This window comes from Canis aureus, chromosome 11 (assembly GCF_053574225.1).
Source record: "Canis aureus isolate CA01 chromosome 11, VMU_Caureus_v.1.0, whole genome shotgun sequence".
Classification (NCBI taxonomy): domain Eukaryota; kingdom Metazoa; phylum Chordata; class Mammalia; order Carnivora; family Canidae; genus Canis; species Canis aureus.
Window position 1 is genome coordinate 64,414,771 of NC_135621.1, and position 13,826 is coordinate 64,428,596.

The following is a 13,826-nucleotide window of genomic DNA, read 5'->3' on the forward strand; positions in this document are numbered from 1 at the left end:
TCACTACAGAACACATATTCACAAGTACATTCACCGTGTGGGCTTCAACAAGTGTGACTCCTGGGCACCCAGAGACCTAGAAGTTTGCCAGAGAAGAGAACTCTAGATGTCAACACTGATACCAGTATCAACAAAGCTTTCCAGGCCAAAGCAATAACGAATGTCCCATACCATATCCACATACAGATGGCCAGAAAACATAAAAATTCACAAAACAGGGCAGCCCTGGTGGCGCAGCGGTTTAGCACCGCCTGCAGCCCAGGGTGTGATCTTGGAGACCCGGGATCGAGTCCCACGTCAGGCTCCTTGCATGGAGCCTGCTTCTCCCTCTGCCTGTGTCTTTGCCTCTCTCTCTCTAGCTTTGTCACTATGAATAAATAAATAAATAATCTTTAAAAAAAAAAAAAAAATTCACAAAACAAATCCTATCTATTGGTTACCTATGTACATGTCAACACGTTCAGAAATCTATAGACAGATCAATGTGGATGAGAACTAATCATTGATTGTCAAAGTTATAAAACCACAAAAAATATATTAAGCTTTCTTTTTTTTTGGGGGGGGGGGATACGAACTGTTTTATCATCATCAACATGGCATGTAAGTAAATGAAATCCTGTCAAGTACATGGTGACTTGGGTTTTGTTTCTGCGTCTGTCACTTGGCAAATGAAAATTCCATCTTCAGGATGTTCCATGTCATCCATTTCATACATATACGACGATGCTATTGCGAGCGTGGTCCCATCATTACTGAAGGCAAGGGACGCAATGCTGGTGGGGTACTGATAGAACTGGCACAGTCGCTTTTTGTTAAATGGATCCCAAATGTTTACAGATCCATCAGAGCCACCTGTGGCAAACATATCGTGGATGTTGTGAAAGGAAATGGCATTGACAGGGTAAATCTGCTCAATACTGTTCCCCTTTAGTCTGTGACACTTGAAGGCATGCTTCTTCTGTTCCTCAGGGCTTGGGTCCAAGTACTCAAATGCCACTCGGCCCTTGATAGAGCTTAATACATAACCCTGCTTGTTTGGAAATGCTCGTATGCAGCGAGTCTGGTACTTCAGTCTGGACTCACGGCACTGCTGCACATTGCCCATGTTCCGTAAGTCCCACACCAAGACTGCAGCCTGCAGTGCCCACAATCAGCTGGTCTCCAGACACTGAGAGGGTACACACATTTTCAGGCTGAGAGAAGGTCCCTGCATTACAAGGAGTTCTGGGATCCCACAATTTATCTGTCTGATCCCAACTCCCTGTCACCATCACATTTACTTCTGGACAGTATTCAACACATCTGATAGGGGCATCGCGTGGGTTCCAACAAGGTTTTCTTTTTTTTTTTTTTTTTTAATTTTTATTTATTTATGATAGTCACACACACAGAGAGAGAGAGAGAGGCAGAGACATAGGCAGAGGGAGAAGCAGGCTCCATGCACCAGGAGCCCGACATGGGATTCGATCCCGGGTCTCCAGGATCGCGCCCTGGGCCAAAGGCAGGCGCCAAACCGCTGCGCCACCCAGGGATCCTCCAACAAGGTTTTCTTGATCGATGTTCAAATCATGCATTTTCAATTGATGGTCTAATCCCCCACTCCAAGCATGTGTTGGATCATAGAAGGAGCAGTCCAGTACGGCGCTGGTGTGCTAGTACTTGAGCCGCATGGAGTTGGCTGGCACATCATAGAGGCGCACTGATATATCCCAGGAGGAGACCAGCAGGAACTGGGAGGTGTTGGGGCTGAACTTCACGGAGGAGATGCTGTCCTCGAGCGCTAGTTCAGGTTGAACTCATTCGAGCCCATCATCTTGGCCTCCCCTCAGAAGCAACTTGACCGCCGCCACCCGCTGCCGCTCCAACCTCCTTGCTTCCCTCGGAGCACTCATATTAAGCTTTCAATACAGCATAACGTATTAGATATGCACATGTTTGCTGCCCAGAAACAATCTTACCTTCTTCACACTCACAACATACCAAATTTTGGGGGAAAATTTTTTTTTTAGCTATGAGGTTTGAGTGGGATCAGTTTCAAAAATGAGTTGATTAGTTTAAGCCAACTAAAGCCCAACCACTCAGAGCTCTATTCATGAGTAAGTCCAAAAACATGTAAGCCAATGATATATGAAATGCCATTTGCCATCAAATACAGGTTTCAGAAGAGATTCTCTTTTCCTCTGTATTTTTTAAGATTTTAATTATTTAAATAAAATTATTTTAATTATTTATTCATGAGAGACACAGAGAGGCAGAGACACAGGCAGAGAGAGAAGCAGGCTCCCTGAGGGAAGCCTGATGTGGGACTCCATCCTAGGATCCGGGATTATGACCTGAGCCAAAGGCAGATGCTCAAACACTAAGCGACCCAGGTGCCCGTCCTCTGTATACTATATACACGATTTTCGGGATGCCTGGGTGGCTCAGCAGTTAAGCACCTGCCTTCAGCTCAGGGCGTGATCCCGGAGTCCCGGGATTGGGATCGAGTCCCACACTGGGCTCCCTGCATGGAGTCAGCCTGCTTCTCCCTCTGCCTATGTCTCTGCCTCTCCCGCTGTGTCTCTTATGAATAAATAAATAAAGTATTTAAAAACAAAAACATGATTTTCAAACAGTGGTATACAGATGGTGAAGTAGCCATTTCTGCTACCATGAGAAAAGCCAAACTGAGGTCAAACCAAGGAAGCACAGAGAGCAAGCCAAAAAGAAATGAAGTCTTGATAATGTTATGAATCCACAGATAAGGAATAGACCACACCCAAAGACAGCACACACCTGAACTGCTTATTTATAGCTTAGGGGGAAAAATCCTTTTTTCCACCAAAGAAGTTCTTTTCTTTCTGATCCTTACAACAAAGTCCTACCTGGTTCAGAAGGTAATTACCAATCTTCCATTTTTAACCCATGGGTGTAAATATCAAGGGATATTCAGAAATTAAAAAATAAACATACATCTTGACAACAAAATTAGGGTTTTGGGTTTTTTTTTGTTTTGTTTTTTTTAATCAGTGAAGTACCTTTTTATGACTGGGGGTGGTAAGCAGGCTGTCACTAAAGGACTGACAGAATGTGAAATATCCAAGTAGATTCAGAAAGCAGGAAAAACTACCACACATCCAGCCTACCCTTGATTTCCATTCCATTACCTACCTCCACCAATCTTAAGATTTTTCAGCATTTTAACAATAAGTATTGTTAAAGTATGTGCAAAAGTAAGTATTGATCCTTGTATGTGCAGGCACTATGAAACTTCGTTAATAGGGACGCCTGGGTGGCTCAGTGGTTGAGCATCTGCCTTTGGTTCAGGTCATGATCCCAGGGTCCTGGAATTGAGTCCCACATGGGGCTCCCCACAGGGAGCCTGCTTCTCCCTCTGCCTATGTCTCCTCCTTCCTCTCTCTCTCTCTCTCTCTCATGAATAAATAAAAATACTTAAAAGAAAAAAAAAGACCCATAAAAAAAGAAACAGTGAATAGTCGCAACCACAGAATTTGTCTTATAAAATTCAAAAACATAAAACAACAAAAATACCTAACTCTAAACTGTAGAAAATGCTACAAAGGATAAGAACCAGAATTACTTTAGGGGCACTTGGCTGGCTCAGTCAGAGGAGCATGCAACTTTTGATCCCTGGATCACAAGTTTGAGCCCCATACTGGGTGTGGAGAATCAATTAATAAATAATTAAATAAAGTAAAAACTTAAAAAAAAATCAGAAATACTTTACATTGTATGTTCAAGAAAGGCCTTTCTGAAAAAGTAACATTTAGGTTGAGACTTGAAGGCATAGTAAGGTGATAAATACCAGGCATGCATAAAGGCTCATCATGGCAGCAAATAACATCCCTGAGAGAAAGCACAAAGCAAGGGAATGAGGCTAGCAGTGGCTACATCACAAATAGTGGTAAACCATTCCACTTCCCTTATTCCCAACAACTATTCCGAGCAGTTAAAGGCCCAATTCAATCTTCCATCTTCCTTGAAACCTTGCCTAATCCACTTAACCAGAATTAATCTCTCCATAGTTCCTTTGTCAGTTTTTCATGAGTCTTCCAACTCCCATCGTCAAGCTTCTCAAAGAGAGAGAGAGAGAGAGAAAACAGGGAGAGAGGGAGAAGCAGACTCCCTGCTGAGCAGGGAGCCCAACTCAAGGCTAGATCCCAGGTCCTGGAGATCTAACCTGAGCTAAAGGCAAACACTTAACCATCTGAGCCACCCAGGCACCCCTTCAAAATTATTTTAAAAGCAGCTACACCGTGTTCTCCCCAAAAGAAACCTTACATACAACTCCAATTTATAAAACAAATTAAAGTAAATTAATTTTTTAATTTTTTAAAAGGGAAAAAGTTCTGAAATCCCCTTCACTTCCGTGAAATAGCAACAATTACATTCCAAGAACTGTTTACAAACCAAAAATCATTACTGAAAATCCTGAAGAGGAAAGAATTAAGGCCAAGATCCTGTGGCTTGCCACCAGTCAAGTCCCTCTAAAACAACAACAAAAATACATTTCATCTTCTCTACCAGGATGGCATAAGATTCTATCACATTGATATAATCAAAATAGGTCATACATATAGAATTTCCATGTTTTATCATATTGGTTTCTAAGGCAAAAAAAAAAAAATGACATTGTTTTAAGTTACTTAGTGTCATTCCAATTTTTTACCATCATTTCACTCACTACTAAGTGATTATTCAGTAGTGGAAAGTTTCTCTTCTATTTCCCAAAATAATGGGGAAAAAATAACCTAAAACAATACTTGCCAATTTCTGCTCTCCAGGAAACTCAGCTAGAGCTTCACAATCACACACAACCAAAACTGTATCACCTTCACTGGATGTAATCTGCCCAGACCTGGAGATTTTAACACCACTAACAAAACTCTCACCATTCCTCACCAATCTAAAGATTAGATTCCCGCTTAATATAGACTTTATCCTACATGTCTGGTGACTCCTCTTAAAAGAGAAATAGGCAGGCACGTGGGTGGCTCGGGTCATGATCCCTGGGTCCTGGGATCGAGTCCCGCATCGGGCTTCCCACAGGGAGCATGCTTCTCCTCCTGCCTATATCTCTGCCTCTCTGTCTCTCATGAATAAATAAATAAAATCTTTTAAAAAAAGGGGGGGGGGTAGAAACAAGGTATGATTAGAATAAAACAACTTTGTTCTGACCAATACCACCACTGCTGTATTATGCCACTCCATCAAACAGTGGGCCCACTAACCCCTTAATGATACTCTTACTTTGAACACAGCTTCAAAACCCCTATTGTCTTAGCATTTTCTTAAGTCTAAATTTATTCTGAGTTTTTGCTCCTATATTCTTACAATCATCATTGGTTACTGAAACTTTCTCAGTAATCAGAATATGGTTTATGAGTCTGACAAGCAAAATTACCCAGAATAAAAAGTATCTATTTTCTTATGGTGGTTTAGAACCAGTACACTGCTACATTGCTAAAACAGCCCCACAGACCTAGGAGTCAAACTTTAAGACTATAAAGCCAATATACTGATGCACTATTGTTAAGTTTTAGCACATTGTCAAATTTCCTTCCAGACATGCTGTATGAGCTACTCAACAATCTGACTTCACAGACCATATTCAAGGTAATATTCATTTTTTTTTAATTTTTTATTTATTTATGATAGGCACACAGTGAGAGAGAGAGAGAGAGGCAGAGACACAGGCAGAGGGAGAAGCAGGCTCCATGCACCGGAAGCCCGACATGGGATTCGATCCCGGGTCTCCAGGATCGCGCCCTGGGCCAAAGGCAGGCGCCAAACCGCTGCGCCACCCAGGGATCCCTCAAGGTAATATTCAAACAATAACACAAAGACTTCCAAAAACCCAAATGCCCATCAACAGAGGACTAGTTAAGTTACAGTAGGACCAAATAATGGAAGACTACACTGAAGCCATTAAAAATTATAAAGTGGATGTTAACATAAAAAGATGCCTATATCTTAATAAAAAATGATACAGAAATATAGAGCATGTAATTTGCTTTTTACATAAATAGTATGTATTAGGAAAGCTATAGAAACCAGTAATGACTTAAGAGATGCTTATTAAAACATGGACAATTTCTTTGATAAGCAGTTTCAGATTTTCCTAATTTTCTTAAAAGTTTTTTTAATTTTTATTTATTTAGGATAGTCACACAGAGAGAGAGAGAGGAGAGAGAGAGAGAGGCAGAGACATAGGCAGAGGGAGAAGCAGGCTCCATGCACCGGGAGCCCGACGTGGGACTCGATCCCAGGTCTCCAGGATCGCGCCCTGGGCCAAAGGCAGGCGCTAAACCGCTGCGCCACCCAGGGATCCCTTTTCCTAATTTTCTTTATAATTTTCTATACTATTTGATTTTTTTTTTCCCAAAAAAAAATCTTGCAATGCATCTTAATTTAGAACAGAGTTGCTTAGGGTATTTTTCATAAGCATATACCTAACAATTCATGAATAAGGTAATAAAAAGCAATAGATATGATACAGTCCTCACCTACAGCATACTTCAGCCAGAAACTCATACCTAAACCACTACTGGTTAGGGGCACCTGGCTGGCTGTCAGTGGCACATGTAACTCTTGACCTTGTGGGTGTGAGTTCAAGCCCCTTGTTGAGTGCAGAGCTTATGTTAAAAAATATTCAAGTTATTTTCTTTTTCAAGTTATTTTCGATTACAGGCCCAAGAATACTGATTTAACTAGACAATCCCATCTTTCTTCTACAAAAACCTTTCATTACCTAAAATGCTCACCTATCCTCTACAAGGCACTACTTTAAGGACTGGGAAAAGAAAACATGACCCCTGACTGTAAGGGGCTCATCATCCAGCAAGGAAGGCTAATGTTAACTTTAAAAAAAAAAAAAAAAAGAATGCCAAAACTCTGGGATCAGGTCCCACATCAAGCTCCCTGTAGGGACGAGCTTCTCTACGTCTCTCCCTCTCTGTGTCTCTCATGAATAAATAAAACCTTTAAAAAAAATTTTTTTAAAAAGGAAAAAGGGCTATATAATGAAAGTACATATTCTAAACTAAAGGATATAAGTCATTTCAAGAGAGGTTGGGAAACAGTTAAGAAGGCCTCACCAAAAAAGTGGGATTTGAAGCTAGGAAGAGGAGTTTGGGCCAAACTCTGCTATCATATACGTCAGGCAGAGAAGTTAGAATTTTATTCTTCAAGCAATGAAGATCTATGATGGTTTAAGCAGGTCATATGATAATCATATAACGTGTTTTAGAAGGCAACTCTGCAGAAGAAGCTGAACAATAAAAAACATTTTTTAAAGACCTATAATTAAAAACACCAAAACAAACAAACAAAAAAGAACAGAAAAACAGGAAAGGGGCGCCTAGCTGGCTCAGTCAGCAGAGCATCCAACTCTCGATCTCAGGGCCCCACACTGGATGTAGAGACTACATTTAAAAAGGTGTGGGGAGGGGCAGCCCCAGTGGCGCAGCAGCGCCGCCTGCAGCCCAGGGTGTGATTCTGGAGACCCAGGATCGAGTCCCACATTGGGCTCCCTGCATGGGGCCTGCTTCTCCCTCTGCCTGTGTCTCTGCCTGCCTCTCTCTCTCTCTCTCTGAATGAATAAATAAATAAATCTTTAAAAAAAAAAAAAAAAAGGTGTGGGGGACATGAAAAAAATGGATGTGGTGAATACGACCAAGAGATGCTATGGTTAATAAATGAGCAACTCGGGGATCCCTGGGTGGCTCAGCAGTTTAGTGCCCTGCCTTCGGCCCAGGGCATCATCCTGGAGTCCAGGGATCCAGTCCCATGTTGGGCTCCCTGCATGGAGCCTGCTTCTCCTTCTGCCTGTGTCTCTGCCTCTCTGCCTCTCTCTCTGTTTCTCTGTGTGTGTCTAATGAATGAATAAATAAAATCTTTTAAAAAATAAATAAACGAGCAACTCATAAGGTAATCACATAAAACATTAAAACCTGAGAAGTAGGAAAAAACACAGGCAATGTATTAAAAAATGCAAATAGCCAATAAAAATACAAGTGTTTGGGATCCCTGGGTGGCGCAGTGGTTTAGCGCCTGCCTTTGGCCCAGGGCGCGATCCTGGAGACCCGGGATCGAATCCCACGTCAGGCTCCCGGTGCATGGAGCCTGCTTCTCCCTCTGCCTGTGTCTCTGCCTCTCTCTCTCTCTCTCTGTGACTATCATAAATAAATAAAAATTAAAAAAAAAAAAATACAAGTGTTTAAACTTACCAGTAACTGGCTACTACAACTTTCACCAAAATAACACTTTTTCAAGGATAATATACAGTACAAGTAAAGTGCCCACATTATGCAGACAATGCTTAAATAATGGAAATCAGTATATCCTTTCTGAACAAGTAGACAACAAAAGATGTTTATATTTTTGACACAGTGATCACTTATACAAACCTAGCTAAAAAAACACAGTAATGTAAATAAAAGATTTATGTACAGGCTGCTCATTTGCAGCATTATTCGTAAGAATTGGAAACAAACATACAATAGGAAAATATTAAGTCTTGTACAAAATGAAATACTGTACAGACAAAAAGTATATTTTCAAAACAGGTTAATAAGGAAAACAATCAAACAAAACATTGGGTGAAACAAACTACATGGGCAGCCTGGGTGGCTCAGCCAGCAGTTTAGCGCCGCCTTCAGTCCAGGGCCTGGTCCTGGAGACCCGGGATCGAGAGTCCCATGTCGGGCTCCCTGCGTGGGGCCTGCTTCTCCCTCTGCCTGTGTCTCTGCCTCTCTCCTCTGTCTCTCATGAATAAATGAATAAAATCTTAAAACAAAACAAAACAAACTACATATTAAACTATATATATCACATTCTCAAAAATGTAAATGTAAAAAATTAAAAATTAAAAAAATGTAAATGTGTGAGTGCCTGGATGGCTCAGTCGATTGAGCATCTGCCCTCAGCTCAAGTTATGATCCCAGGGTCCTGGGATAGAGCCCAGAGTGAGGCTCCCTGCCCAGTGGGGAGTCTGCTTCTCTCTGCCCCTCTCAACTCTGCCCCTGTTCCCAGTTCATGCTCACTCTGTCAAATAAAATCTTTTAAAAAAAAAATTGTAAATGTGTACCAAAAATATTTCAGAGCATCAACAGGAATCATCAGTGGATGATTAGATTTACAGTTTTCAGATTGTCTACAATCAGAATATGCAACGTTTATAATTAAGAAAATTTTAAAAAGAGAGGCAACTCATTTTTCTCAGGTCTGTCACATCTTGGTCAAGCCATTATTGAAAAAGTTCCTTTCTCTTTCTGAAAATGTAAAAAGTCTTACTAGTACACACTAATACACACATTAGAAATACTTTTAAATCAGATATATGGGTATTATCATTAAACATACAAGAAAAATTAATGTTTAATGAATATAGTGCTAAAGCTAATTAACAATTACCACTGACAATGCAGATAACCTACATTAACATACTACACGTTTTTAGTACTTTATGGTTTCTAAGTTATAAAAATATACGAATTGAAATCATGAACAGGGACGCTTGGGTGGCTCAGCAGTTGAGCGCATCTGCCTTTGGCACAGGGCGTGATCCCAGGGTCCTGGGATCAAGTCCCGCATCAGACTCCGGGTGGGGAGCCCGCTTCTTCCTCGGCCTATGTCTCTGCCACTCTCTGTCTCTCATGAATAAATAAAATCTTAGAAAAGAAATCATGAACACTACTTCAAATATTAACTGGTTTAAGAGGATATACACTGGGACGCCTGGGTGGCTCAGCGGTTGAGCATCTGCCTTCGGCCCAGGGAGTGATCCTGGAGTCCCGGGATCAAGTCCCACATTGGGCTCCCTGCATGGAGCCTCCTTCTCTGTGTCTCTCATGAATAAATAAAAATCTTAAAAAAAAAAAAAAAAAAAAAAGAGGATATATACTTAGCTAGATCACCAAATAATATTTCATAATTTGGAACTTTGTACTGTAAAATCAGATTTCCAATTTTAAGAATCACTTCAAATTTTAGAAGTAGAGGTCAACCAAAAAATATTAATGAATTTAGTGCCTATACTCTTAATATCAAAAAGACTCTAGAAATGTATGATTAATTAAAGGGCTCAATGCTAACAATACTTAGATTCCATTCAGCTACTTAAAGCTTTTAAATTCCTACTACAATTACAATGGCATTATGCCTGAAGTTGTGAAAATACATAAAAATATACTAATTTTAGGGGCAGCCTGGGTGGCTCAGCGGTTTAGCACCGCCTTCAGCCCAGGGCCTGATCCTGGAGACCCGGGATCAAGTCCCATGTCGGGCTCTCTGCATGGAGCCTGCTTCTCCCTCTGCCCGTGTCTCTGCCTCTCCCTCTCTCTCTCTCTCTCTCTCCCTGTCTCTCATGAATGAGTAAAATCTTTAAGAAAAAAAATACATATTAATTTTTTATTCTGTCAATTAAACAGGACACTCACAATTATGTCTACCGTTCAAACAGATCATCATAAGGTTTACAAAGCACAGTATAACTGGTAAGAGCATAGCCTTTTTAGCCTGACCTAAGATTAAGTCCTATTCAAATCCTGACTCCATCAAATACTCATGGGACTCTAACCAAGTCATATAAACCCTAAATATTGGTTCTCTTATCTGAAGAGGGTGATAGAGTACAGTACCTACCCTACCTCAAAGAGCTGATAAAGTATTCAACACAAACTGCTCAATATTCTGCTTTAAAAATAATGCAAACAGAATTATTCTGCAAATACTGCTATCACAGTATCTTGAGTTCAAGCTTAGATAGGACTACAAGCTAAATAAGTGACAGGTGACCTTTATCTGGCAAACCATTTAGCCTTCCTGAGATTCAATTTCTTCACCTCTAAAACTTAGATACCAATACTTGCTACTGCCCATCTCCAAGGATAATGAGAGACAAATTACTGGTCTACTTTGTTTAAATGCTACAGTTGGCAAACTGTAATTCACTACACACACCCATAGGATAAAAATCTACATTTAAAGCCATTTTCAGTCTTCTCTCAGAGAAATCTACTTTACCAAGGCAAATAATGACCTCAATTTACTACTGAGCTAGCTATGGTGGTAGTCCAAAGCGTAACTTCAGACTTCCAACTTCTCATCAACACCCAGAAATGCTTTGGACTCAGTGAACTGGTTCACAAAAACAGCTAGAAAAGCTGTGTATATACAAATTCAACAGAGTTAGCAAAACAATATAAACTTAAAATTATTTCTTAAACTGAATGCAAACCCACAAACTAATAGCAGCCAAATTAACTCAATACATTCCTAAACTAAATTCAACCTCACAAACTGATAGTAGCCAAATTAACTCAACACATCCCAAGCCTTTAAAATGTCCTTTTTAAAAAAATAAAGCACTGAAAGGAAAAGAGAAACTTAAATATGTTGTACTGAGATTGGTTATTCTAACACTACAGCCAAACATTACTCCGAAATGTAATTTTCAAGTTTTAGGATATCTGTCAAGACTATATTTGAAAAGGCGATATGGGGGTCCTTATTATGGGGTTCTTAGCCTGGTTCCTTGGACAGGCTTCAATGGGCCCTTAAATCGCAGGCAAAACTATGTCTGTATACCTGGTGAGAGTTCACAGCTTCAGATTGCCAGCTGGAGCAGAAGTATAAGGTAATATTCTCTCATCAAAAACTGATGACAGAAGCAGACTATAATCTTTTGTTACCAACTTTCAACTAAATTGCATTCTGCCAGATGTTTAAATAAACATTTGAAGTCCTGTTATCAAAACCTCTGTGCATAACAGATATAAAGCAGTACTACTGCATTCTATCTACCCTTTCATTTAAAGCACAAAATTTCTTTTAAGTTTCATCAGTGTTGGTAAATTTGAAAGAAATAGGTTTTTGGTGTGTGTTTTTTGATAATTCCTTTTCAAAAATCAACTTGAAACACATCAACCAAAAATATAATTTTATTTCTTCTCTTGATTAAACTCTTACAGGGCATCATATTGGGAGAAAAATTCTGAGCACATTATTTGGGGACTTTTAAGTCTGATTTTCTTTTTTTTTTTTTTTTTTAATTTTTATTTATTTATGATATTCACAGAGAGAGAAAGAGAGAGAGGCAGAGACATAGGCAGAGGGAGAAGCAGGCTCCATGCACCGGGAGCCCGATGTGGGATTCGATCCCGGGTCTCCAGGATCGCGCCCTGGGCCAAAGGCAGGCGCCAAACCGCTGCGCCACCCAGGGATCCCCTAAGTCTGATTCTCTAATCAAGGATGAGTTGATCTTCATCTTTGCACAACCTCTGGGGAATAAAGTATAGACTTACTTATTTTGAGCAAAATTTCCAGAAAGAGTTATAACCTACCTCAACAAGTTTTATCAAATTCCAACCATCATGCTTATATCTAGTCACGGATTAATGTTAGTATAATGAGATAAACTAATACCCTCTGTTCTCAAGAAACTTAAGCATCTTATGTTTGGGATACCAGAACTACACAGAAGAAAAATGAAAACAATTTTAAAACTACAGGAGAGGGAAAGAAAGAAAGAAAAGAAAGGAAGAAATCTGCTTGTAATAGTTTGGTATAACCTACCAATAAAATTGCTGAAGTAATTAAAAAAAAAAAAGCATCATTCTGAGATCAGTGTTTAGGAGGCAAATTTTTAAACTAAGCTTTAAGGGAAATACTAAGAAATCATCCTAAGTATTTTTAGAGATCACTGGCTTATACATAAATAGAAAATCCTTATTTGTTCATTAAGACAGGTTTCTTAGAGGATCTCCATGGCCAAATTCTGTGAACCTGCTTCGACTAACTGTATATAATTAAAGTAATAAAAGCTAAATTCTACTTCAAGATTCTCTACAAAGTTTCCATAAATCCACTGCATTTTTGAGAGCTTCTAAACAAAGTTCTAGGGGTTTCCCAAATAATTTTCAATAGGAACTTTGATCATGTCTCTTCTCAAAAGAAAACAAAGATTAATAAACTTTAGTTTCTTAGATACTATGTTTAAAGTTGGTTTTCCTAGTTACGTTTAAAATAACTTAAAACACCAAAAAATTATTAAAGTAGTTTTTTCTTATATTAGAGAGCAAAGATATACTTTTCCCAACTTAATAATAAACCATAATTACACAACTTATATGAGATATAAAAGTTTACTGAAGTACTAATGACTTTACCTACATAACCACCATAACATAAACCACCTGCACCAAAAGTAAAAGTATCTCAAAATACATACAAGTTACCTTAAAATTCAAGGAAAATTTAGAATCAACACAAATATTGGAAAGTAGTTTGAATATGTGCAAAACCTGCTTCCACCTGTCAGAAAGTAAACACACAGTTCAATGTAAACTAGAACCATTCCACTTTTACTATTGCCCTGGGTTATTCAAGTGAAATTCAAGCACATCAATGATCAAGTAAAATTCAAATACAAACAAGAGGACACATTTACAAAGCCATGGTTTTAAAAGAATGGCATTAGAAAAAGGGGTAGTAGTTTGGAAGTTTTGGGAAATATCAGAACACAAATCCAAAACCCGCATAAGCAGTTCGTAAATGAGCATTTTCTCAACAATCAAGTTTTCGTAAATTAATCTTTTATCTAATGCACCTCAACCAACTAGGCCTTTGGGCCCAGAAGTAGCTAAGTTGCAAATACAGTCTGTTTCTTTAGGCTCAAATACTATCTTACAAAGGTCGGAAATAAAAGAATCTGGCTTAAAAAAAAAAAAGAAAAGAAAAAGAAAAAGAAAGGAAAGAAAGAAAGAAAAGAAAAAAATCAGTGTATGCTCTTTAATAATCAAAAGTATAAGCAATAAGGTCTTTCA

The 13,826-nt window shown here is 39.2% G+C and overlaps 1 protein-coding gene and 1 pseudogene across 3 annotated transcripts in view; both read right to left on the bottom strand.

Annotated features, from left to right (window-relative positions):
• The window catches only part of USP34 (ubiquitin specific peptidase 34), a 245,570-nt gene that overhangs the window by 230,219 nt on the left and 1,525 nt on the right, over positions 1-13,826 (bottom strand). The gene's annotated exons all lie outside the window — the stretch shown is intronic.
• LOC144324227 (mitotic checkpoint protein BUB3-like) lies at positions 564-4,215 on the bottom strand (annotated as a pseudogene).